General features: G+C 48.7%; 1 long non-coding RNA gene across 2 annotated transcripts in view; it reads right to left on the reverse strand.

Annotated features, from left to right (window-relative positions):
* The window catches only part of LOC143975740 (uncharacterized), a 48266-nt gene extending 26235 nt beyond the window's left edge, over positions 1–22031 (reverse strand). For both annotated transcript variants that reach the window (XR_013272413.1, XR_013272414.1), the window contains exons 1-3: positions 20557–22031; positions 16586–16696; positions 7200–10470 (exon numbers count right to left, since the gene is read on the reverse strand). This is a non-coding gene — a long non-coding RNA (uncharacterized LOC143975740). The remainder of the gene's footprint in view (positions 1–7199; positions 10471–16585; positions 16697–20556) is intronic.
* Positions 22032–22408: the final 377 nt, after the last annotated feature.

The following is a 22408-nucleotide window of genomic DNA, read 5'->3' on the forward strand; positions in this document are numbered from 1 at the left end:
GAGGCATGGTGCGAGGCACGGTGCGTGGCCAATCATAGCTCAGGCTGTGTAGTGCACGCCCCACACTATATAAGGCCGCCTTTGAGGCGGCCTCGTGTAGTATGTTGGCATCTGAAGCAGTGGGTGTTCTGTGTACCTTCAACACAGTTACACACCGATCGTTTTTGGCTGATTTCCTATCTTGCTCTTGTGTAGTGGTTATTGTCTGCGTGCCCTGACCGCAGTATACACCACTATATTCACCTCACCTATATAGCTAGTGATCTATCTTTAACAATAGAGCTTGCAGTCAGTAGTGTTAGGAGATAGTGTGTGCTGTCTGCGTGCTCTGTACCCAGTACATACCGCTATAATCCACCTACATAGCTCTTCTCTATTGGAGCCCAATTGTCAACAGCAGGAGTTATTGGAAGTTGTGTGTGCTTCCAGCACAGCACAGTATACATCTGTATATACCCCTTTATCTCTGCTGTTCTATAAAAAAGGCATCTGCAGGAGTTAGTGGGTGTTGTGTGCCTCCAGCACAATATAAACTACCCAACTGCTGTTTTACCCAACTCCCTTCAGGCCATTACCATGTCTGGAAGGCCAGCAAGGAGAGGCAGACAGGCGCGAGCTGATAAAAGAGGGCAAGCAGGCTCTGTGTCTAGAGACAACAGTGCTGGTCGTGGACGCGGTGCATTGTCATCAGCACGTGGCCATGGGACACGCTTGTCCTTCTTTTCGGCAGCTGGACATGTTGAGCCGCAACATGCCAACGACTTGGTAGAGTGGATGACCAAGCCCTCTTCATCCTCCTCATCCTCTCTCACCCAGGCTCAGGGTACTAGCAAAGCAGCTGCCAACGCATCGTCGTCCCTCCTCTCAATGTCATCATCAGTGACTCCTTCCCTAGACCCACCACGTCCTCCTGAGGAGTCTCCTGAACTCTTTGAGCACAGTGTTGGGTACATACTCCAGGAGGATATCCAGTGTTTTGTAGGCTCTGATGATGACACTCAGCTAGAGGAAGGCAGTAGCGTGAGCGCAGAGAGAGGGGATGCTCAAGAAGGACAGCAATCTGGCAGTCATGTTCCACAAGCTGCAGCATACTGCCAGGTTTTCTCCAGCGATGAAGAGGGAGGGGATGATGAGGGCACTGACTCCATGTGGGTGCCTGGAAGGAGGGAGGAGGAGGAGGAGGAGGAGGCACATCTCCAACGAGGCAGGATGCCCTCCGGGGGCCAGCTTAGGGGCAGCACACCGACTGAATCACACCGCAGAGCTCCGCCTGCGCAGAGCGCTTCCTCTGCGCGTTATTCTAAAAGTTCTTTGGTGTGGGCCTTTTTTGAGACGAGTGCATCAGATCGCACTGCTGCTATTTGCAACATATGTCTCAAGCGTATCTCACGTGGCCAAAACATCAGCCGCTTGGGCACCACATGCTTGACCAGACATATGTTGACCTGCCATGCAGCTCGTTGGCAAGCATACCTCAAAGACCCACACCAAAGAACAAAGCGGACCTCTCCTTGCTCCTCATCAGCTGGCATCTCCAACCCCACTAGACCTTCAGTCCTCTCTGAAACCTGCTCTGAGAGGAATGAAGGTGTAGAATTAGGTGTGTCACAGCCAAGTGCTTCCGGGAACTCTGCTAGTGGTACACCCACGTCCGATTATAGCAGGCAAATTTCCCTGCCCTAGCTGCTGGACCGGCGAAAGAAGTTCACTCCCAGCCATCCACATGCCCAGCGGTTGAATGCTAGCTTGGCTAAATTGCTAGCACTTCAACTGCTGCCTTTTCAGTTGGTAGACTCGGCCCCCTTCCGTGAGTTTGTGGAATGTGCAGTACCTCAGTGGCAGGTCCCCAAACGCCACTTTTTCTCACGGAGGGCGATTCCGGCTCTCTACCGGCATGTGGAAGGCAATGTCCTTGCCTCGCTGGACAGGGCGGTCAGCGGTAAGGTGCATATTACCGCTGACTCATGGTCCAGCAGGCATGGACAGGGACGTTACCTGTCTTTCACGGCCCATTGGGTCACTCTTCTGGCAGCTGGGAAGGATGCAGGACAAGGTGCAGTAGTGTTGGAGGTTGTTCCGCCACCACGCCTCCAAAATGCTACTATTGGTTGTGACACACCTCTCTCCTCCATCCCCTCTTCTTCTTCCTCCATGGCCTCTTCCAGTGCTCTGTTCTCAGAACCAGCGGTGCTCCGTAGGCGTTCCAGGGGCTACGCAAGTACGCAGGCAAAACGATGCCATGCCGTGCTTGCGCTGGTTTGTTTGGGGGACAGGAGCCACACTGGGGCGGATGTTTTGTCAGCTCTGCAGGGGCAGGCCGAGAGGTGGTTGACGCCACGCCAGCTTAAGCCAGGAATGGTGGTTTGCGACAATGGCACCAACCTCCTCTCCGCCCTCCAACAGGGACAACTGACCCATGTGCCCTGTGTAGCTCACGTCCTTAACCTGGTGGTGCAGCGGTTCTTGGGCAGGTACCCTGGCTTACAGGATGTCCTGAAGATGGCCAGGAAAGTCTGTGTGCATTTCCGCCGATCATTTAATGCCTGTGCTTGGCTGGCTGAGCTCCAAAAGGAGTTGAACCTGCCCAAGAACCGCCTTATATGTGACATGCCCACCAGATGGAACTCAACATTGGCCATGCTGCAGCGGCTGCACACGCAGCAGAGGGCCATCAATGAGTACCTGTGCGACTACGGCACCAGGACAGGGTCAGGGGTACTCGGTTTTTTCTCACCACGCCAGTGGGGCATGATCAGGGATGCATGCACTGTCCTGTCACCGTTTGAGGAGGCCACAAGGATGGTGAGCAGTGACAGTGCATGCATCAGTGACACTGTACCTCTTGTCCACCTCTTGGAGCATACGCTGCGTGGAATAATGGACAGGGCACTTGAGGCAGAACAGAGGCAGGAAGAGGAGGACTTCCTTGCCTCTCAAGGCCCCCTTTATCCAGACAGTGTTCCTGCTGTGCCACCCATCACACAGGAAGAGGATGAGGAGGAGGAGGAGGATGATTGTGTCAGCATGGAGGTGGAGGCTGGCACTCAGCATCAGCAGCAGCAGCAGCAGCATCAGCAGCAGCAGTCTTATAGGGATGATTTACAGTCCCAAGAAACACGTGGACTTGTACGTGGCTGGGAGGAGGTAGCTGCGGATCATGTCCTTAGTGACCCAGAGGACTCCGGACCGAATGCCTCAGCTAACCTACGCTGCATGGCCTCCCTGATCCTGCAAAGCCTGCGGAAGGATCCTCGTATTCTTCGGATCAAGGAGAGGGACCATTACTGGCTGGCCACTCTCCTTGATCCACGGTACAAGGGTAAGGTTGCCGACCTTATCTTGTCATCGCTGAGGGAGCAGAGGATGAGACATCTCCGGGAGGCCTTGCAGAAAGGTCTGTGCAACGCGTTCCCAGAGACTGGGAGGTCACAAACGCCTGGTCCTGGTAAACGTGTTGCTGAGGCATCGGTCAGACACAGAAGGAGCGGTGGAGAAGGTGGCCGTCTGACTGATGCTTTCAGACAATTTTTTAGTCCGCAGCCCCAAGGTATGATTGGTTCCAGCACCCATCGCCAGCGTCTGATTTACATGGTGCAGGAATACCTAGGGGCAAGGTCATACTTGGACACCTTTCCCACCGAAAATCCTCTGGCTTACTGGGTCTTGAGGATGGATCACTGGCCAGAGCTTGCACAGTATGCAATTGAGCTACTGGCCTGTCCTGCATCCAGCGTTCTTTCGGAACGCACCTTCAGTGCTGCTGGTGGCTTTGTTACCGATCACAGGGTGCGCCTGTCCACCGAATCAGTTGATCGACTGACCTTCATCAAGATGAATCAGTCTTGGATCACCCACAGCTACCAAGCACCTGAAGCTGATGTAACCGAATAATTTTTTTTTAAATACCACATCCCTTCAAGACTGCCTATGCTGATGCTGAGTGACTGTCCTGTTATGTTGATTGTCTATCCTCTTCCTCCTCCGCTGATATGTTGGAAGAACATTTCTGGTTCTGGGTGATGCCTGAGGCCGCGTACACACGCGCGGACTGTTCGCCCAACTTTGTCCGTCCAACAGTTTCGGCAAACAGTCCGCTCAAACTTAGCATGGACGGACATGGCCACACACGACGGACGAACAGTTTGCTGAAACCGTGCGCGATGACGTGAACGGCACGTACGACGGGACGAAAAATACGACGTCCTATACACTGCATTATAGCTTTCGGCGTGAAAATCCTTTCTGAGCATGCGCGCAACTTTGTTTGACGAACAAGCCTACACACGAGCGGACTGTTCGCTGAAACAAGGTTTCAGCGGACAGTTTTACGGAATTTCCGAAAAACCTTGTCCGTCAAACTGTCCTCTGAAACTGTCCGCTGAAAGCCCACACACGAGCGGACTGTCCGCCCAAACACTGTTCAGCGGACAAAGTTGGGCGAACAGTCCGCGCGTGTGTACGCGGCCTAAGGCCCAATTTTTCTGCCCCTGTTTAACAGGGGCGTTTAAGTACAATTTTTGATGCAATGCTTTGCAGCAGGGCTAATTCCTGCAATAAAACTAGAGTGTATGGGAGAGGTTGCAGTGTGGTGGCACCAGCACCAGTGCTTAAGGCCCAATTTTTCTGCCCCTGTTTAACAGGGACATGTAATTACAATTCTTGATATAATATTTCACAGGAGGGCCCCTTCCTGTGCCCACCCAGAGTAACTGTGAGGACTTATAGTGTTGTGGCACCAGCACCACAACCACCAAAGGTCAATTTTTCTACCACTGTTCAACAATGGCATGTAATTACAATTCTTGATATAATCGTTCACAGCAGGGCGCTCCAGCGCCCACCAAGAGTCACTTTGAGGGCTTACAATGTTGTGGCAAAACCAACACCTTGTTCCGCCATTTCTGCAGAGCATATAGGGCAGGCCCCTACTTTCAAACATCCAACTTACAAACATCAGACAGCAGCAAGTGAGATGAAAAAAGATGGACGACAAAACAAATTATACAGGGGTGATAACCCTTCCCTATGTTTTCCAAAAAGCTTAAAAATAGTATTTTTTGACTGGAGCTACACTTTAAAAATGTACCAGTTGAAAATTACAAACAGATTCTACTTAATACAACAAACCTACACAGTCCCTGTCTTGTTTGCACCGCCTGTATACTGCTGTTCTGAGTATATAGGGCCTGGGGGCCTCACGCATTTCCTTTTTTTAATATGGGTACGGGGTTCCCCTTAATATGCGTACAAGACCCAAAGGGGCTGGTAATGGGCAGGGAGGGCTACCTATGCCATTTTTCTCAATGATTTTCATCCATATTGCAGGAACCAGATATAACATTAAAACCGCAAGCAGTTTTAAATGGTGTTATTTCCGTTTAATGTCATTTTGTGCAGGGACTGTTCTAAACACGGGAAACACGTGGCACTTCACAGGCATACTACAGACACCCCCCAGGCACCATATTTAAAGGAATATTTCACCTTTTTTTTTTCACTTTCATCGTCATTAAAATCAGTGCTCCCACCAAAACTTTTTTTTGCATTGACCCATGTCCCCTGGGGCAGGAGGCAGGTCCCCAAACCCTTTTTAGGACAGTATCTTGCATATTAGCCATTAAAATTAGCACTTTCCATTTCGAATGTTCGAGTCCCATAGACTTCAATGGGGTTCTAACGTTCGTAACGAACGTGGGGTCTGTTCGAAAGTTCTGGTACGAACCGAACCGGGGGGTGTTCGGCTCATCCCTACCTCCATCCTTCCCCTCCATTATCTCCATTATCCCTCAATCCTTCCTCCTCCATTATTCCTCCGTCATTCCTCCTCCATTATCCCTCCGTCATTCCTCCTCCGTTGTCCCTCCGTCCCTCCCCCTCCATTATCCCTCCATCCTTCCTACTGCATCCATCCTCCTACATTATCTCTCCATCCTTCCCCCTCCATTATCCCTCCGTCATTCCTCCTCCATTATTACTCCGTCCTTCCCCCTCCATTATCCCTCCGTCCTTCCCCCTCCATTATCCCTCCGTCCTTCCCCCTCCATTATCCCTCCGTCCTTCCCCCTCCATTATCCCTCCATCCTATATCCTCCGTTATCCCTCTGTCATTCCTCCTCCATTATCCCTTGTCCTTCCCTCTCCATTATCCCTCAATCCTTCCCCCTCCATTATCCCTCCATCCTTCCTCCCCCGTTATCCCTCCGTCATTCCTCCTCCGTTATTTCCATTATCCCTCAATCCTTCCTCCTCCATTATCCCTCCGTCCTTCCCTTTCCATTATCCCTCCGTCCTTCCCCCTCCATTATCCCTCCGTCCTTCCCCCTCCATTATCCCTCCATCCTATATCCTCTGTTATCCCTCCGTCATTCCTCCTCCGTTATCCCTCCATCCTTCCCTCTCCATTATCCCTCCATCCTTCCCTCTCCGTTATCCCTCCATCCTTCCCCCTCCATTATCCCTCCATCCTTCCCTCTCCGTTATCCCTCCATCCTTCCCTCTCCATTATCCCTCCGTCCTTCCCCCCTCCATTATCCCTCCATCCTTCCCCCTCCATTATCCCTCCATCCTTGCTCCTCCGTTATCCCTCCGTCCTTCCTCCTCCGTTATCCCTCCGTTCTTCCCCCTCCGTGATCCCTCCGTCCTTCCCCCTCCATCCTTCCTCCTCCGTTATCCCTCCGTCATTCCTCCTCCGTTCTTCCCCCTCCGTCCTTCCCCCTCCATTATCTCTCCGTCCTTCCCCCTCCATTATCCCTCTATCCTTCCCCCTCCATCCTTCCATCTCCATTATCCCTCCAACCTTCCCCCTCCATTATACATCCATCCTTCCTCCTCCGTTATCCCTCCATCCTTCCTCCTCCATTATCCCTCCATCCTTCCTCCTCCGTTATTCCTCCATCCTTCCCCCTCCATTATCCCTCCATCCTTCCCCCTCCATTATCCCTCCATCCTTCCCCCTCCATTATCCCTCCATCCTTCCTCCTCCGTTATCCCTCCATCATTCCTCCTCCGTTATCCCTCCATCCTTCCCCCTCCATTATGCACATCCTTCCCTTGGGCACATCTCCACTCTGCACAGATCTCTCGCTTTCAGGAAATCTCGTCAGCAGAGATCTCTGAGAGGCCACCGAGCGATCTCCTTCTGCCTGTTGGTGACGCCACTGATCGGAAATTTCTGTCATCCTGGGACCTCGGATATTCACCACCGTTTCATCTCTGGTAATCCGTCTCATCAGTCCGGCATCCCCCAATTCTCTTAAAGCGGTTGTAAACCTGCTGACGTTTCTTTTTTTTTTCCTCATCTGCGAAGGAAAAGGCATAATGAGCTAGTATGCACCTCATACTAGCTCATTATGAAATACTTACCTTAGACCGAGGCCTCGACATCTGTCCCGATCCACGCAGAGGGAGCTGACATGTTCCCTCGGCGTGTCTTCGGGTATCGCGGCTCTAGCGCTGTGAGTGGCTGGAGCCGCGATATCGTCACTCCCACGCATGTGCGCCGGAGATTTCTTCCCGGCAGGGTCCGGCGTCTGCCGGACTGTCAGCCGAGAATCCCCTGTGCGGCGCATTGCGAGGGGAATGTCTCCTAAACCATACAGTTTATTTTACCTACAGGTGAGCCTCATTATAGGCCTTATTATAGGCTTTCCTGTAGATAAAAGTCATAAAAATGACTATATAACCACTTTAACCCATGCTTCCTAAAAAACTGCTCCAGTCTAGTATAAAAAAAAAGAAAGGGGGGGGGTATTATTTTGCACACCAACCTGCCAGATAATACATTAAACAAGCCGCCATCCCCCCACCAGAGAACATCATAATGTCCCAGCCAGATATCCAGGACGCTGTATCCACCCAAACAAGGTTTCTTCACCCCCACTGCCCCGGGCGACTCTCTCCATCTTGTCACCCCCCCCAAAAAAACAGAGCGCCCTCTGTGCCATCCAAACCCCAGGCGGGAAAATCAAACTGAAGTATAACAAAGGCAATAAAACGGCTGTATTGATTAAGACCCGTCAAGGTCAATCATTTAGATTTCCGGAAGTCCAGCTTCTTGGTGATTTTCTCCATCACATTCTCCATATTCACCCAATTTGTCAAATCCCCTTCAAAATGAGTTCCCAAAACTGTAATTGATGTTCTCAGGGCCTTACTCCCAGGGGCGGACTGACCATTGGGGCACTGCCCGAGGGCCCTGTGCCACTAGGGGGCCCCATCAGGGTTGCCAGCCTCAGTAAAAACAGGGACAGTATATAAAAATCAGTGTTTTTTTTTTTGTTACATCTGTCTGTGAAATGTCCCTTCCCGACGGTGGTTGTGAAATGAGATGTGTCATTTTTGCTGGTAGAACGCCTGAAGGTGCCACTTCAATGTTGGTCCTCTGTATGTGGCCAGGCTGTGTAAAAGTCTCACACATGTGGTATCGCCATACTCAGGAGGAGGAGCAGAATGTATTTTGGGGTGTAATTTGTTGTATACATATGCTGTGCCTGAGAAATAACCTGATAAGGTGACAATTTTGTAAAGAATTGTGGGAAAAAATGACAACTGAAAAAATCTCACCATGCTACTTAATACCTTGGAATGTCTACTTTGTAAAAAGGGGTCATTTGGGGGGGATTTGTACTTTCCTGACTTGTTGGTGTCTCCAGAAATGAGACTCACCTGATGTACTGAAGGCCTGATCAGATCTCATCAATTTTTGTAAACTCTATAACTTTCACACACACCAAATAATATCCACTCATTTGGCTGATTTTACCAAAGATATGTAGCAGTATAAATTTTGGTGAAAATTTATGAAGAAAAAATTACTAATTAGCAAAATTTTATGACAGAAACAAAGAACACAGTATATGATGGGGGGTGGTAATATCACACAGTATATGATGGGGGGTGGTAATATCACCACCCACATCATATACTGTGTGATATTACCACCCCCCTATCATATACTGTGTGATATGACTAGGGCTGAAACAACTTATTGACAACTAATCGATTATGAAATTAATCGATTACCATTTTCATAATCAGTTAATCGGCCAGTAACATAATGGGGTTTAAAAAAATAATAATAATTAGCCCTTTATAGTACAAAAAGAGAAAATAATCGCCACTGTAAATATTACTCTCACTGTTCTACAGTAAAAAAAATGACCCCCTTATAGTGGTGATTATCTGCTTTTTTTTGTACTATAAAGGGCTAATTTTAGTTTTTTTACCCCCGTTATGTTACTAAACTTAGTCTTAGGCCTGGTTCACATCTCTGTGTTTATTGGTACTTTTTGCAGAAATGCTCTGCAGTTCATTTCCATGGTTTCCTATGGGACACGTTCACATCTGAAAGGGTCGGGGACTTTTAACACAAAATGGTGCTTTATTGGTTCAATATACTTCAATGGAGAAGCTGCAGAAAAGCGTGCAATGCGTTTCTGTAGCAATTTGCAAACTGCATACGTGTGAACCGAGCTTTATGCTGACCACACCGATCCATTTTCAGATGAAGAATCTTTGTACATTCGCTGAACAGAAGAATTTTTTTTGAAATTTTCACTTGTTTTTAACATTCTGTTTTTAAAATGAATCGAATTTCTGAACGAAAACCACAAACATTGTCTGAAAATTCCTTTGACTAAGAAGTTTTCTATTTCCAAATTTTCCCGTCACTGTGGTTGAAAATGAACGTCAATTTGACCCACTTTTTTTTTTTTTTTTTTTTAAGGTTATTAACCGATGGAAACAATAATCGGCCAACTAATGGATTATGGAAATAATGGTTAGTTGCAGCCCTAGCCTTATGTATATAATGTAATATGGTGAACATTCTTATAGGAGGGGTCAGGCACAGTGAGGACTTCATGAGCCGCCTACTTCTCCTTCAACGTCCAATCAGCAGGAGCTTAGCTGCACCGGAGGTCACGGACCTGGCTATGCTGTCTGGATTTGGATCACATGACTGGCTGAACAGAATTGAAAATCTTTTTGCAGATAAACGAGTTCACACATCTACGCATTTCAACTGTGGATTTAGCCGTATGCCTAAATTCAGCTTTAAAAGAAGAAGAAGAAGATTGAAAAGTAACAAACAGTCATTTCCTTATAGTTGGATTTGTCATTTTATTAAAAAACAAAACAAAGAAGCCGTGTTGAGTTGACTGTCCATCCCACGTCAGCGTTTTCTTCTCTAGACAGGCGAGGGCCACATAAAGCCTTTTACACCACAAGTGTCATGATAGGAACTATGCACCACAGTCAAAGTGATGCAGCTTAACTGCAGTGATAATAAACCATGAAGACAAAAATATAGAGATTTGTAGAAAAAAAAAAAGAATAATTCTGTTCCAAATTTCTTGTGTTTGATGGGAGGTGGCAGCTGTGCCTGAATGTCACTGAGCGTTCTCTCCACCAGAACCAACTCGCCGTTATCCACCAATCCATGAACAGCAATGGCTGCCAGGAGGGCGGAGCCTCACCGAGAAAGAAGAAAAAAGGGAAATGATTAGATTGGGATTTTCATTTCTGTATATTAGGAATAGGCAGTAATCACATTTACTAAAAATCATTCAGAATGCACTGTGCAGTTCTGGTGACCGGAAAAAAAATAAGATAAAGATATAAAGTTATAATGGAATGAGTCCAGAGACTGGCAACAAAATAAAAAAAATATCAGGAGAGACTGGAGGAACTTTAGTGCTCACATCATTTGTAATAAAAACATCTTGGCCATTCTGAAGCTTCCCTCCAACCACTTTGCATATTATTTTATGTATACTGTGATTCTGTACTTGGCAAATATGCTGCAGAAATCTCCCTCCACTGAGTCTGGCTGCAGCCATTTTAACTGTGGGCAGCTGAAGCTGCTGCCTGTTCACTTCCTGGATTTACACAGAGGCACACCTCCAGCTCTGCAGCTCTCATTGGCCCTCTTATGACTCATCCCCCTCCCTTCCTGGCAAACTCTCACAAGAGTGAGAGAGAGCTGTGCATGATGTGATAAGCCTAGGCTAATGACCAGGGAAGACACAGGAAGTGGGCTGTAGAAGGGATTTACTGGTAGAAAAAATGTTCTACTATTTAAAGTTAAAACAACAAGGGCAGAAAATGTAATTGATGGAGAGTTGAAAAAATGAATGAAGGTCCACTTTACAACCCTTGAGGACACAGTAACACATACTGAACTTGGTGTTGAGTTCTTCACTTTCAGGTCATCACAGAGGACAAGGGGGCACTCTTTATGTCTGGAGGAAAAGGGGTTACACCACTTGCCTACCGGGCACTTTCACCCCCTTCCTGCCCAGGCCAATTTCCAGCTTTCAGCGTTGTTGCACTTTGAATGCCAATTGCGCGGTCATGCAACACTGTACCCAAACTACATTATTATCATTTTTTGGAGACAGTATGGAGGGGAATGTGGACTGAGGCTACTGTGGACCTTCACGGTACCGCACAAAGCCTTGGCATACAAAAGTGTAAGTATATATTTTTTTTATCCCAAAAACATCTTAAAACATACATATATCATAAAAAAGACAAAAGGAAATTTGTCTTTCAAGAGGAATTCCCTTAAAAAATAAAAAATTAAATACTGCAGCTAAATCGGACACTTACCTGTCCCAGGGTCCAGCGATGCGGGGAATGAAGCTCTGCTTGTCACCCCCCCCCCCCCCCCCGGCATTCTAACTGTGTGTAATTCTAACTGCATGCGCAGTCATCTGGGACCTGTCACGTGTCCCAGATGACTGACAGGAGGGAGGAGGTGGAGCGGAGCACCACTTTAACATTAGGTTGTATAAAAGCACAGATGGGGTGACACTAGGAAATAATCATTGTCAGTAGGTATATACCATCTGCGTGTGACCGGTCATAGGAGATGACAAGCACCGGTGTAGAGAATGTCACACCACCGATTGATAGGGTTGCCACCTTTTCTTCAAGCCAAACCTGAACACTTTCACGGCGCACAGCAATTTTTTTGTAGTACACGCTATAGGATTGTAAAATACCTGGGACACCTTTTGGGTTACCCAAAGAGAGTAGTAATGAGGTGTTCCATGGTGAACAGTGGCTGTGGCCAAATTGCATTAAGAGCGAGGGGGGACTTAAAGGCACATGGTTAAATAAGACAAAAGCATTTGTGTACCCATAAAATATGATTCGATTAATAAAAGAAATGTCAGTTAAAATATGATACTAGCCTACCTTAAAAGTGGACACTGTCAGTCGGTAGGGCAGAGGGAGGACGGTGTCGGTAGGGCAGAGGGAGGACGGTGTCGGTAGGGCAGAGGGAGGACGGTGTCGGTAGGGCAGAGGGAGGACGGTGTCGGTAGGGCAGAGGGAGGACGGTGTCGGTAGGGCAGAGGGAGGACGGTGTCGGTAGGGCAGAGGACGGTGTCATTAGAGTAGTGGAAACTAACACATTAAATATCAGACTGTGCCTGTGCCCCCCCCAATGGAGATCTCGATTACAAAAAAAAAAAACCTTACCTTCCAGGAGCCGCTGCAAAGATGTGTGTGTGTGAACCTGTTAGGGGGCGGAGTCTGTAATACAATGTTTTATCCTGCAAAAGCATCCCTAGTAGCTAGGATACCAGTCTAGTGGCCCTCCATTCACTGTCTCTGGCGGCATTGGTGGCTGGGAGGGAGAGAGAGCACACAGACAGTGCAGTGTGACCCAGCTGCAGGACAGAGGAGGGGGGTGGCTGGCAGAGGAGGAGGGGGGGGGCTGGCAGAGGAGGGGGGGGGGCTGGCAGAGGAGGGGGGGGGCTGGCAGAGGAGGGGGGGGGCTGGCAGAGGAGGGGGGGGGCTGGCAGAGGAGGGGGGTGGCTGGCAGAGGAGGGGGGGGGGGCTTGGTGCTGGGGGAAGAGAGCAAACAGTGAGCTGCAGCATTCAGGATTCAGCGACGGTGAGAGGGACCAGACCAGGTCCGACTCACCACTGTCATCATTCACCAGTGGCAGTGAAACTGCCAAAAATCATTAGCCCTACTGAAGCAGGGGAAAGAGGGGGGCCGGGGGAGCGTGCTGCTGGCGGGAGAGGCTGCATTTGCCGATCGGTATTGACACACTGAAGGGGGAAGAGGTGGATGGAGGGGAATGCTCACCAGTGAATCCACACAGGACAGGAGCCGTAGAGAGGGGCAGGTGATGTTGGAGAGTGTGTATCATTATCCAGCAACAGGAGGGGGGCGCGCTGCTGCCGGGACACGGGACGGAGTGCAGTAAACTAAAGCGGGGGGGGGGCTATGCTGCTGGTGGGTGGAGGTATGAACACCCACTTCCCACACTCGCTGGAGCCTATGCTGCTGTGTCCGGGTTTCAGGAGGAGAGAAACCCGGGCATAGCTGTCAAAACCCAGACTGCCCGGGTCATTCCCGTACAGATGGCAACCCTACCGATTGAAGCAGTATGGCACATGTGACCACCTCTTTACCCAAAAGCAGTGCATTTATCTCCTCTTCCACCACAACTCACAGTGCCACTAAACAGACACAACAAGTGCTTTAAGAAGACGTCTCTTTTTACAGCTATCCAAGACTTCATTAAAGTGCTTGTAAAGCTACTTTGTGTACTTTATAGATCCCCTTTGTTCCATGAGGTTATGTGCCCCAGTGTATGTTCTATATAAAAAATATATTGCTGTATAACTTATTTCAGCGCTCACGTGACTGCCCGTCGCTCTCCTCTCCCAATCTGAGAAGTACAGTGGGATTGGCTGAGAATCCCTTGATGACCTCTGAAATAAGTTATACAGCAACATATTTTATCAGCAGGAGGGAAGGGGCGGCACTGTCATGAGATGACAGGCGGGGAGGGATGGGGGAGGGGAGGACACAGGAGAGCTGCGAATGACGGAGGCACATAAACTGACCGCGGTGTCAGGGCAGCCATGATAAGCCATGGTCAGTTTACAGAGGGGAGAGTATAGCCAGGCAGGATCAGCCAGGTATGTTAAAGCGGGAGTTCCGACTTTTCTTTTAAAGTCAGCAGCTACAAATACTGCAGCTGCTGGGTTTTAAAATATGGACACTTACCCCTCCAGCGCGCCCGCAATGTTGGCACCCGAAGCCAATCTGTCGGTTGGCTCTCAGGTGATGCCGCCACCATCTTCGGTGTGGGAATCAGGAAGAGAAGCCTTGCGGCGTCACTTCCCGGTTCCCTATTGTGCATGCGCGAGTCGCGTTGCGCAATAAGGAAGGTCCCTGCTGTCTCTGGGATCCACGTGTTTCCCAGCAGACAGCGGGGGCCCTGCAGAAAGTGGCATAAATACCCACGGATTCTGCAGCTATCTATGCCCGGAAGTGGGAGCAGATACCTGTATTATACAGCTATCTGTACCCCTCTCCCCACTGAAAGGTGCCAATTGTGGGACCGGGGGGGGGTTCTGAGGAGCGGACGTTCCACTTTAGGGTGGAACTCCGCTTTAAGTGATAGAAGGGACCAAATTACACAGAAGAAGCACTGTGCTGTTCATGCTTTTTTCTTTTCTAACCCTTCTCCACTCTACCTGAATCCCCCCCCAAAAAAAGGAAGAAGAACATTATCATAATTCATAATAATAATCCATCATAATTCACCTAGAAGTTTCGTCTCTCAGCAATCCATAATATAGATCTTTGGCTCTTCCTGCCACACCATTACTATACACCAGTCATCACTAAATAGCAGCCCGTGGTCCGGATCCAGCCAGTGTTCCACCCGGACCTGCGGTCATACCATTTAGGAGACACTTCTTTTCCTCAGCCTCCACTGTTGTTATTCTAATAGCAGGACGGAGAGCAGTAGATTGGAGTAGATTGGAGTGTGGTAGCGGAGCCGCCAGGGACTAACTTTTAAAGATAACTAGCAGGTGATTGGATGCAGGGATGTCCTAGCAGCCAATCACCTGCTGGTTAATACAAAAGGTTAACCCTGTCAGCTCCGGCTACCACACTCCGATCAATGCTGTGCCTCCCACAATCGATAGAGAAATGTTCAGCCTCCTGCTCTCTGCTTGCTCTAAGGTATGAAAGTGAAGGTGGGGGGGGGGGGCACAAAGGACACTATTCTGGGTGTGTGTGTGAGATGTGTGTGTGGTGTGATGTGTGTGATGTGTATGTGATGTGTGGTGTGTGTGTGATGTGGATGTGTGTGGTGTGATGTGTGATGTGGATGTGGTGTGGTGTGATGTGTGGTGTGTGATGTGTGGTGTGTGATGTGTGGTGTGTGATGTGTGGTGTGTGATGTGTGGTGTGTGATGTGTGGTGTGTGATGTGTGGTGTGTGATGTGTGGTGTGTGATGTGTGGTGTGTGATGTGTGGTGTGTGATGTGTGGTGTGTGATGTGTGGTGTGTGATGTGTGTGTGTGTGTATGATGTGTGATGTGTGTGTGTGTGTGTGTGTATGATGTGTGGTGTGTGTGATGTGTGTGTGATGTGTGTGTGTGATGTGTGTGTGTGATGTGTGTGTGATGTGTGTGTGATGTGTGTATGATGTGTGATGTGTGTGTGATGTGTGTGTGATGTGTGTGTGTGATGTGTGTGTGTGATGTGTGTGTGTGATGTGTGTGTGTGATGTGTGTGTGTGATGTGTGTGTGTGGTGTGTGTGTGGTGTGTGTGTGTGATGTGTGGTGTGTGTGTGATGTGTGTGTGATGTGTGTGTGGTGTGTGTGTGATGTGAATTGAGTTGCCATGTCATCCTTTTAAAACTAACACATTAATTCACACGGGTTCTGTGGCTGATTAATGTGATATTTAAACTCACTTGGTGCCTTACCTATATTACATGAGCCTCAGAACCTGTGTATATAATAGGCACTTGGCTTTAAAGGGATGAGGTGGCCCCCTACATGTGAAGGAGGGCAGTGTTTGGGGGGGGGGGGGTTCGGTGGAGGTGAAGAGGACAGAGCACACTGCTCTCATCTATACACACAAGCTATGGATTCTCCTCATTATGCCTTGGTCTGCCTTCCATTTGTCCTCAAGGTCTACGTGGGTTACTTTACCACAGCCACAAGGACAGAAATTTCCCAGTGTACCCCGCACCCAAAGAACTGAACTATACATTTTTTGCATCTACTCCTGAGGAAGTGGAGACCAATCCACGAAACGCGTAGAGTTATAGGATGCCGAGATATTTGTGGATGGCTTTGAATTTTACACTTATGTATTTCCATCTGCTAAAATCCCGTATTTGTATAAAAACATCCTGTATATAAACACCAACAATGTTTTATGAATTTACAATGTTTTATTATGACGACTTACATTGCTAAAGGAAAATTGCTGCAAATAACCATTTTTTTTTCTGTGCTTTTACCTGCAATTTTTTTTTTAACTTGCAACAGGATGTCTAAGCTGAAGCACAACCAAAAGCTTTTAGCAGCAGTTTAGCAACATGAGTTCCATTGCTGGCTAGCAGAGCTGAGTTTTCCTATGAGCTGGCAATGGCCCTTCCTCTGTATTGCTAGTTATTTGCCTTTTAGCTCCATCCCCTCAGAGATCTGAATGCTAAAGCCCAATGTGTATTACTTCTCACCAGTGTGAGCTGCTGTGCTGAGATGCTAAATGCATGCACGGCATCAGTGGAAAATGAAAGGAGGTCCTACCTGATATTTGCTGCTTATTGTAAAAGCATGTGCATGGCTCCTCCGCGCATTCACCGAGAGCTGCTTCAGGGTCCTCTGCTTGACCAGAACGGTCTTATCATCTGCAAGAGGCTGTGAGAAGAACAAAGACCACAAGACAATAAGTGGGACCACTATAAAGGATGGACAGAAAAATAGAAAATTCCACTACATATTATAGGTTATGACACAGAAACACATAACATTCAACGCAATATGTACTGGAATTTACATTTCTAACTCCTTACATAATGACGTTTTTTTTTATAATCACTTTATAGATGGCAAGTCCTTGCCTATCACCTTAAGTAGAGCCTATACATATGCCCTTCATCTACTTACAGCATATTTCCACCCTAAAGTGGAACTTCCACTCATCGGATTCCCCACCCCCCTCCGCTGCCGCAATTGCCACCTTTCAGGGGGGGAGGGGTGCAGATACCTGTATATTCCAGGTATCTGTCCCCACTTCCAGGAATAGCTAGCCACAGATGCCGCCCCCCCCCCCCCCCCCCCGTTGTGTTCTGAGAAACACACAGTTTCCCGGGACACAACGGGGACCAGTGAAGATGCGCAGTGCCACTCACACAGGAGGGAACTGGGCAGTGAAGCCGCAATGCTTCACTTCCCGATTCTCTTATATTATCTTTACTATTAACAAGTCTATGGTGTTTAAAGCGGAGTTCCACTTAAAAAAAAGGAAAAGAAAAAAAAAAAAAGTCAGCAGCTACTAACACGGCAGCTGCTGACTTTTAATAATCGGACACTTACCTGTCCCAGGGTCCAGCGATGCACCCCCTCCTCTTTCTGTTGGGGTACACCAAGGTTCCGTCCTTGGGCCCCTCCTATTCTCGCTCTATACCTCTTCCCTGGGCCACCTGATAACCTCCCATGGCTTCCAATACCACCTCTATGCTGACGACACCCAGATCTATCTCTCCACTCCTCACCCCCTCCGTCTCCTCAACTCACCCCTCTCCTCAACTCGCCCCCCTCCGCCTCCTCAACTCAGCCCCCCTCCGCCTCCTCAACTCAGCCCCCCTCCGCCTCCTCAACTCAGCCCCCCTCCGCCTCCTCAACTCAGCCCCCCTCCGCCTCCTCAACTCAGCCCCCCTCCGCCTCCTCAACTCAGCCCCCCTCCGCCTCCTCAACTCAGCCCCCCTCCGCCTCCTCAACTCAGCCCCCCTCCGCCTCCTCAACTCAGCCCCCCCCCCGCCTCCTCAACTCGCCCCCCCCCCCCGCCTCCTCAACTCGCCCCCCTGTGTCTCCTCACAGATCTCCAACTTACTGAATGACATATCAGTATGGAGGTCACACCACTTCCTCCAACTCAATCGTTCTAATACTGAGCTTCTTATATTTCCTCCTCCCCCCATGACTTCACCATTAATATCAACAACACAACCATTGGTCCCTCCACACATGCCAGGATCCTGGGTGTAATCCTTGACTCTGACCTCTCCTTCTCCCCACATCCAATCACTGGCTAAATCCTGCCGCCTTCCCCTCCGCAACATCTCCAGAATTCCACCTTCCTGACCAATGACACCACAAAGCAACTTCTTCACTCCGCGATTATTTCCCACCTTGACTACGGCAACTCTCGGCTTATTGGCCGACCCTTAAGCAGGCTCCTCCCCCTTCAGTCTATTATGAATGCTGCTGCTTGACTAATACACCTCACTAATCGATCTGTGACTGCCGCCCCTCTCTGCCAATCCCTTCACTGGCTTCCCCTCCCCCACAGTGTAAAATTCGAATTGCTAACCATAACATACAAGGCCATTCACAATATCGCCCCCCCCCCCCCCATCTACATCACCAACCTCATCTGCAGATATCGCCCAAATTGTCCCCTCCGCTCCTCCCAGGACCTCCTGCTTTCTAGCTCCCTTGTTACCTCCTCTCATGGTCACCTTCATGACTTCTCCAGAGCCTCTCCCTTCCTCTGGAACTCCCTGCCCCAGTCTATCCGATCAGCCCCTACCCTGTCCGCCTTTAGGAGTTCCCTGAAAACTCATTTATTCAGGGAAGCCGATCCCAACCCCACCTAACAACCGTCCCCGAGCCCCCCCATCAAATCATTCTCTGCAGCTATTATCTTTTGTACCACCACCCCCTCCCTTTAGAATGTAAGCTCTACGGGCCGGGCCCTCCTGTACCTTTTGTATTGTACTGTAATTGTGTTGTCCCCCCCATACATTGTAAAGTGATGTGTAAACTGTTGGCGCTATATAAATCGTGTATAATAATAATAATCCCTCCATTCACTGATACTGGGGAACAGTTCCAACCAGTATATGGGTTGGCTCTTAGGTCATCTGTCCTACCTGCAAGAGGCACCTAGCTATACATGGCCCTGGTGCTCGCTGCCACATCTGTGATACACCACTGCTCCACCACTGTTCTCCAGTGCGATGGGTCTGATGACCTTCCTAATAATCTCCCCACTGATGGAGCTGATACTCTTACCAAACCACCCTGGAGAAAATTATTAAACACTGTAAGAGTCACTTCACCGGCATGGCCTCCCCCACCGGCTCAAGGGTCAAGCTGCTGTCCCATGCCACCAAAGCCAAGATCTCATCCAGTCAGGAAAGCTGTTGAAGTGCTCTAGCGCTCGTCCTGGAGGGGCTGCCGTCTCCATCTACTATAGACTGTCCAGACTGCAACAGCCCCTCTATTCTGCATTCTCCAGTGCCAGACATTCATCTGCCCCCATTGCTTGAATATGCCCCAGCCAAAGAGACTCTGCTGATGCTGAGATCCCTTCATCCTGTGACCAACCCAAGGGGATATCCTGGGAAAGTCTCACCTTTGACCTTGAGGAGGAATTACTAGCGCCGCCACGGAGCAATCTATGCCTTGTCCTCGTCCCCCTCAGGCACAAGAATCACTTGCATTTGAATCCGCCCTTATGGAACATACTGGGCACAATTACCTACGGCCACCAGATGCCATTACAAAGGGCAGATTACCCGTGTAGCCCAGTTGTAGTGATATATGGAGAACCTACGGGCGAGTGTTCCCCTTTGTGCCTGAACTCCTCTCCCAACAACTGGAGGAAAAGAGACCCAAACTGTAGAGTAGAGCCATCTGGAGGAAGCGCAATGTAGCAGAACATACGCGCTGCTTCCAACAGCAAAATGAGTATGTCAAGGCAGAGTTCCAGCACCTATCCCGCTTCTACAACATAGGAAGGCAGATCATCATCAACCAGATGGAAATAGTTAAGCTTGATGGTTGATTGTCAGTCATCGCCGAGTTCTAACCATATACCTGCCAGACCCGACTTCTAATGTTTGAGAAGTGTTCATTGTATTTTCTTATGCCAGTTTGACACACTGCACTGTTTCATCCTGTATAAGGTTTGGCTGCACTTTGTAATTTCTATCTGTAAAATGTGTAATCTTGGGGTGTGTTATGCAGCCAGGACAGCTTGTGTTTTAGGGGGGAGGTGGAGTTTCATGCTTCCCCAGCCGGGAGGGTTAGTGTTGAAGCGCTTCTTTCTTGGAGGGCTTTCTGGGGTCCAACCCACTGGTCCTGTGCTATATAAAATGGGATGGGGGTCTGATGGAGGGGAGAGTAATGCCGTTACTGGAATACGCCCACATAAGCCACTGCCAAAGCCGGAGCATCTCTGAATAGAACTACAAAACGCCCAGACACCACTGCTGGAATACTGCCATAATAGACTGTATCCTACGCAGGATACGCAGCCATCAAGCCTAAGTTAGGACTAGGGATGCTAGGAAAAGACCGTTATTGTTGTTGACTGTAATTACACCATTTTTTTTTAGTAAAGTTTTATTCTTGCCTGGTCTGAAGTTATTTAAGGGGTTTGATGCAAGTAACTGGCACATATAGTTTTCACCTTGGGTCAGTTAAACACATTGGGGTATGAAGACAGCAGTACAAGGGTTAATGTGCTACAGAATGCAGCAGTTGCTTACCAAGGGTAATGAAGGTTTCTCTAGCAGCCTGTTTTGTGTACATGTGACAGGTGGGATAGCTTGTTCCATGAGGAGGAGTTGTTGTTGGCACTCAACTCCGTGAGTGGGCCGTCTCCTATAGCAACGGGAGCAGATCAACGGCACAGAAGTCCTCAGCCTGGGCACAGGTATGGAAAAGCAAAAGTTAAAGTGATTGTAAACCCTGGTTAAAAACAAAAACAAACCCTGCAAGACAAAGGCATAATGAGCTAGTTACTAGGTGATTATGAAGTACTTACCCGAGAACGAAGCCCCCGCAGTCGTCCTCCTCTCCCCCTCCGGCCGGCGACATCTCTCCCAGTGGTTACTTCTGGATATCGTGGCTCCGGCGCTGTTTTTGGCCAGAGCCGTGATGATGTCACTCCCGCGCATGCGCCTCAGGAGCCGAGCCATACGGGCCATTGCTTCAGTTTTCCCCAGTGCGCATGCGTGGATGTCATCGGCACATGCAGGGGACAGGGGATGTCTCCCAAGCAGTGCAGGTTTAGGAGATATCCTGGGTAGCTACAGGTAAGCCTTATTATAGGCTTACTTGTAGCATAAAGTTGTTGTAATGGGTTTACAACCACTGTAAGTGTGTGTGTGCGCATGGAGTCTTCGTTCGGTGCGCTGCAGGACCCCTTACTGTTACTGGGAGTGGGGTAGGGGAAATACGCTGGATAGGTGGAGAGGGCATTGGCTCCAATTGCCCCTCCTATAAATGCACAAGTGACTTTTATGGTGTTTATGAACATCAGGAGAGTAACGAAAGTCAAGTTGGCCGTGCAAGTAAAAGTACCCAATGTGATCCTATCTCCAGTGCCTAGCGTAGCCCAAAAGAACCCCTCCCCCGCCCCCCCAGGGTAGGCCTCCTATGTGACCAACACTTGGTGCTCATCGAGGAGGGGAACATGGAGGAAGTGTCACCCTTCAAGAATGACATCAGTGTTTTTTCTTTTGCTCTCATGCTTTCAAGGGTAGAGGAGAGATGTGAGCGCAGATGTCTCCATAAAGAGGACCTGTCACCCTATATTGCTATCACAAGGAATTGTTTGTAATAGAAATAAAAGTGATAAAAGATGAAAGGGACAGAGCAAAAATACACTTTATCCAGGTTGTAGAGCGGCAGAATGGCACGGCTGGGTGAAACGTTATGTAACGAGGCTTCCCCCTGTGGCCGCTAGGGGTGCGCGCACGCCGCCTGCTCGCCTATGGTGCCTATGCGAGTGCCCAGCGGTCGTGATCACCGCCAGGCTCCCGCGATCACTCGGGGCACGTGGAAAACCGGGGTCTGTGTGTGTACGTTTCCGATTCTCTGAGCGGAGAAGTGACAGATCGTCTGTCAGAGTATGAAAAGCGATCTCTTACCCTTCACAGTACCCTCCCTCTTCAGTTAGAACACACACTAGGGAACATAATTAACCCCTTCATCGCCCCCTAGTGTTAACCCCTTCCCTGTTAGTAAAATTTTTACAGTACCAATGCATTTGTATAGCACTGATTGCTGTAAAAATGCCAATGGTCCCAAAATTGTCCGCCGTGTCCGCCATAATGTCGCAGTCCCAATAAAAACCGCAGATCATTACTAGTAAAAAACAAAACAAAAAAATTGCCATAAAGTATCGCCTATTTTGTAGGCGCTAATAATTTTTGTGCAAACCAATCGATATGCGCTTATTGCGATTTTTTTTGCCAAAAATATGTGATCCTAAACTGAGGAAAAAAAAACGTTTTTTTTATATATTTTTGGGGATATGTATTATAGCAAAAAGTTAAAAATATTTATTTTTTTCAAAATTGTCGCTCTTCTTTTGTTATAGCACAAAAAATTAAA

This window comes from Lithobates pipiens, unplaced genomic scaffold (assembly GCF_037356315.1).
Source record: "Lithobates pipiens isolate NorthernLeopardFrog02 unplaced genomic scaffold, aLitPip1_a1.2 Scaffold_13, whole genome shotgun sequence".
Taxonomy (NCBI): domain Eukaryota; kingdom Metazoa; phylum Chordata; class Amphibia; order Anura; family Ranidae; genus Lithobates; species Lithobates pipiens.